General features: G+C 41.1%; 1 long non-coding RNA gene across 1 annotated transcript; it reads left to right on the top strand.

Moving 5' to 3' along the window:
- The first annotated feature begins 835 nt into the window (after window positions 1–835).
- LOC110536633 lies at window positions 836–3,055 on the top strand. Its single transcript, XR_002475496.2, has 3 exons — window positions 836–994; window positions 1,445–1,509; window positions 1,945–3,055. It is a non-coding gene; the product is annotated as an uncharacterized LOC110536633 (long non-coding RNA).
- The last annotated feature ends 2,067 nt before the right edge of the window (window positions 3,056–5,122 follow it).

Below are 5,122 nucleotides of genomic sequence, written 5' to 3'. Positions count from 1 at the left end.
GGGGAAGTGGGAATATAAAGACTCTGTCAATGCATGTTAGAGCATAAGGGGGATGAAACCCAATGGGGCTATTTGCATTTCTGTCTGGAAGAGAGAAGAGCGAGGGGGTTGGGCAGTGAAAGGTTGTGAAAATATTTACTTATTTATCATTCATCTTTTATTTTTCCTCCATTAGTGAACATAGGCGTCAAGTTTGGCACATTGCAACTCTCCACACTCTGCCAAAGAGAAGTGACATGGAGAAAAATAGCTGTTGTTTTAACCTTGAGTCTGATCTTAACAAACATGAATATATTACATACAGTATTCCTCACCCCACCACCATGTTCCACACTTTATTTATGCTGTGGTGTGATGTGGTAGCTGCTTAGCCTCACTGCCAACACAGAAGACAGCTCATGTCACAAGCACTATTCAGAATCACAGAAAAGACAGACTATGGATGTTCTGCAAGATATTGTTATATATTACTGTACTCCTGGTGAGAGATATTCATCATAGCTGAAGAGTATATTTAAGCAATAAGGCCCGAGGGGGTGTATATGGCTAATATACCATAGCTAAGGGCTGTTCTTAAGCGCGACGCAACAAGGAGTGCCTGGATACAGCCCTTAGCAGTGGTATATTGGCCATATACCACAAACCCTCTAGGTGCCTTATTGTTATTATAAATAAACTGGTTACCAACATAATTAGAGCAGTTAAAATAAACGTTTTGTCATACCAGTTGTATACGGTGTGACATACCACGGCTGTCAACCAATCAGCATTCAGTGCTCGAACTAAGCAGTTTATAATTGCACACAATAGAGGGCTTGCAAGTGCGTCACAAACCACCGCAACAGGAGCCATGTTGGAAGACCAATCAGTCTGTTGGAAGTCCTCCAATAGTCTGGCTGTGTTCTGCTATCACTGGAAACTTCGGGAAGATTGCCCATTATTTTGTTTTTCTAAGGACCCCCCGAAAACGGAGGCATTGGGAGAACCTATTCAAGTAAATACATTTATTCTGAAAATGATAGCTACAGGTACTTTGTGTGCAAGCTAACTCAAATGATCTGCTAATGTAATGTGTTTGCTAGCTAGCAAACTTTACATACTATATAGCTACAGTATCCAAGTTAATTAAATCTCCCCAACACTTAATATTAGCTAGTTAGCTACCTATCTTGATGTATTTATTATTGTAACTCAAAACGTATTTGTAGCTAGGTATTTAGCTAACTAACAGAGAGGGTGAAGGCTAGCAGTTCCAGCTGTCATAAAGGATAGTAGGCTACTCTGGATAAGGCATGTAGTTTTGTGGGAGGACATTATGAAAATATTCTCCAGTTAAAATCCCTAGCGAGAAACTATGAGGACAGAAAGATATAGAAACATAATATTCAGTGCTGTCTAATTTGAGTATAATGCAGCCTGTTGCTTTAATGTTTTCTGTTGTCAGATAGAGAGCCGTGAAACCCTGTCTGCAACTGAAGAGGTCCCAATGAATGTCCCAAGAGAATAAAGGTAAATCCTAGTATACCATGGATTATATTGTTAGCAAATTGTGTAAACAAAGTCAACAATGTATAAACCAATTACAACTGGAGCAGGCCAACCCTGCTGGGTGTGCAGGCATTGTTCCAGCCCATAACTAACACACCTGATTGAATGTATCAAACCTAATTAGCTGATAATCAAGTGTCCTATTGCTAGGCTGGAACAGAAGTCTGCTCAGCCAGTAGTTTAGGGATCAGTGGAGTGAGGTTGGCCACCTCTGGTAATTACTTTTTTTTTGTTGGTTTACCTGAAATTATGCTTTAGTAATAATAGCATACTTGTTAATAAGATGTGTAACCTTTTAAATATGATTTAGCTTACTTGTACACTTTGACATGATATGAAAGTGTTGATTCTTCGAAGTGAAGGGATTAAACTTTAAACTTTATTTGTTAACTTAAGGAGCCTCCCGAGTGACGTAGCGGTCTAAGGCACTGCATTGCAGTGCTAGAGACGCCACTACAGACCCAGGTTTGATCCCAGGCTGTGTCCCAGCCAGCCGCGACCAGGAGACCCATGAGGTGGCGCACATGCACAATTGGCCCAGTGTCATCCAGGTTAGGGGAGGGTGTCCCATCACGCGTTAGCAACTCCCTGTGCCAGGCCAGTATGGTGTTTCCTCCGATACATTGGTGCGCCTGGCTTCTGGGTTAAGCAAACGGTGTGTCAAGAACATGTGCAGCATGGCAGGGTTGTGTTTCGGAGGATGCTTTCAACCTTCACCTCTCACGAGTCCGTACGGGAGTTGCAACGATGGGACAAGACTAACTACCAATTTGGATATCACAAAAGGGGTAAAAAGTACACTTTTCTTTTTACAAAGAAATAAGTTATAATTGTTAACTTAACTATATTATTCAAGATGAACTAGTGTCAATGTCGATTAACCACAGCTCACAATCCTGCAATAAAGAGGGTAAGGGAATTTGTCTCTATTCTCAAATGAGCACTACCTACGTTTTTGTTCAGTTGTAAGCTGTCCAATTAGTTTTGTTTGATTGTCACACTTTTTTTTCAAGATACAGCATCAGCCATGTGAACCCATTTTGCAGCTGATAATGGCATGCAAAGCCAATGGTCATAGACCTACAGCAGTGGTTCCCAACTCCCATCCTTGAGTACCCCCAATAGCACACATTTTTGTTGCAGTTCTAGACAAACATACCTGATTCGTCTGATTGAGAGCCTGATGATTAGTTGATTCAGGTGTGCTTGTCCGGGGCTACAATAAAACTGTGTACTGTTGGGGGTACTCAAGGACCGGAGTTGAGAAACACTGGCCTACAGTATGATGACATTAGCCTTATGGGCATTAGCCTTATGGGCATTTGCATTGCACCCCTTGACATTGTGCATCTGAACCAGAGAACATCTTAACTCACACATTGTTTACATATTGTTGAGCTATACTCTCAATTTAAAAACAATGCCAGTAGGCAATTTTGAGGCTAATTGTTATGCTAGATGTTGTACATACCTTGTGCTGACATTAAATTGTTTAGTGCAAATCCAACATGTATAATCTTGGTGATAATGTCTGGAAACAGGAAATGGGATCCTTAGCTTAAAACAGCAATACTACATAATGGGAAGGCAAAAAGTGATTTTTAAATACTTTAGGAAATGTATTTAATTTTTTCAAACTGAAATATCATATTTACATAAGTATTCAGACCCTTTACTCACTACTTTGTTGAAGAACCTTTGGCAGTGATTACAGCCTTGAGTCGTCTTGGGTATGACACTACAAGCTTGGCACACCTGTATTTGGGGAGTTTCTCCCATTCTTCTCTGCAGATCCTCTTAAGCTCTGTCAGGTTGGATGGGGAGCATCATTGCACAGCTATTTTCAGGTCTCTCCAGAAATGTTAGACCGGGTTCAAGTTCGGGTTCTGTCTGGGCCACTCAAGGGTCGTTGTCATGTTGGAAGGTGAACCTTCTCTACAGTCTGAGGGCATGAGTGCTCCGCTCTGGAGCAGGTTTTCATCAAGGATCTCGATGTCTTTTGCTCGGTTCATCGTTCCCTCGATCCTGACTAGTCTCCCAGTCCCTGCCGTTGAATGATGCTGCCACCACCATGCTTCACTTTAGGGATGGTGCCAGGTTTCCTCCAGACATGACACTTGGCATTCAGGCCAAAGAGTTCAATCTTGGTTTCATCAGACCAGAGAATCATGTTTCTCATGTTCTGAGAGTCATTAGGTGCCTTTTGGCAAACTTCAAGAGGGTTGTCATGTGCCTTTTACTGAGGAGTGGCTTCCGTCTGGCCACTCTACCATAAAGGCCTGATTGGTGGAGTGCTGCAAAGATGGTTGTCCTTCTGGAAGGTTCTCCCATCTCCACAGAGGAGCTCTGTCAGAGTGACCATTGGGTTCTTGGTCACCTCCCTGACCAAGGACCTTCTCCCCTGATTGCCCAGTTTGGCCGGGCGGTCAACTCTAGGAAGGGTTTTGGTGGTTCCAAACATCTGCCATTTAAGAATGAAGGCCACTGTTCTTGGGGACCTTCATTGATGCAGAAAGGTTTTGGTACCCTTTGTGCCTCGACACAATCCTGTCTCCGAGCTCTCCAGACAATTCCTTCGACTTAATGTCTTGGTTTGTGTTCTGACATGCACTGTCAACTTTGGGACCTTATATAGACAGGTGTGGGCAATTCCAAATCATGTCCAAACATTTGAAATTATCACAGGTGGACTCCAATCAAGTTGTAGAAACATCTCAAGGATGATCAATGGAAACAGGATGCACCTGAGCTCAATTTCGAGTCTCATAGTAAAGGGTCTGAATACTTGTGTAAATAAGGTATCTCAGTTTTTTTAATATACATTTGCAAAAATAATATTGTTAATAATGGACCTCATTGTATAATTTGTGTCTCCCCTTTTCATGGTCAATGCTATAAGGGATCCAGCTTTTGTCAAATTAAATTCATTTGACTTTCGTAGCAGATTAGGAGAATTTACGCTGCCGGCTAGGAGAATTAACGTAGCAGGTTCGGAGAATTAGGTTAAGGTAAGGAAGGGGGTTAGGCTTAACTAAAATGCAAAACAAATAACTTCACATTAATTTAACAAAAGCTGGTTCTTTTTTTTTTTTTTTTTTCATAGGCCTAGATTACGTGGTTACATCAAATCAGTGTATTTGTCACATGCGCTGACTACAACAGGTGTAGACCTTACTGTGAAATGCTTACAAGCCCTTAACCAACAATACAGTTCAAGAAATAGAGTTAAGAAAATATTTACTAAATAAACTAAAGTAAAAGATTTAATAAAAAGCAACACAATAAAATAACAATAACAAGGCTATGTACAGGGGAGGGGGTACCAGTACCAAGTAAATGTGCGGGGTACAGGTTAGTTGAGGTAATTTGTACATCAAATGTAATTGTATTGGTCACATACACATGTTTAGCAGATGTTATTGCGGATGTAGCGAAATGTTTGTACATGTACAGGAGGTAGGGATAATGTGACTATGCATAGATAATAAACCGCAAATTCGAGACACGTTCATTTTTATTTATCTGTTGTCAGAAGAGAAGACCTAGGGTAGCATTTTATTAAAATATATTGTGC

The sequence above is a fragment of the Oncorhynchus mykiss genome, chromosome 11, assembly GCF_013265735.2.
Source record: "Oncorhynchus mykiss isolate Arlee chromosome 11, USDA_OmykA_1.1, whole genome shotgun sequence".
NCBI lineage: Eukaryota > Metazoa > Chordata > Actinopteri > Salmoniformes > Salmonidae > Oncorhynchus > Oncorhynchus mykiss.
The sequence above is the reverse complement of the archived record's forward strand: the minus strand, read 5'-3'. Positions and strand labels throughout refer to the sequence as shown.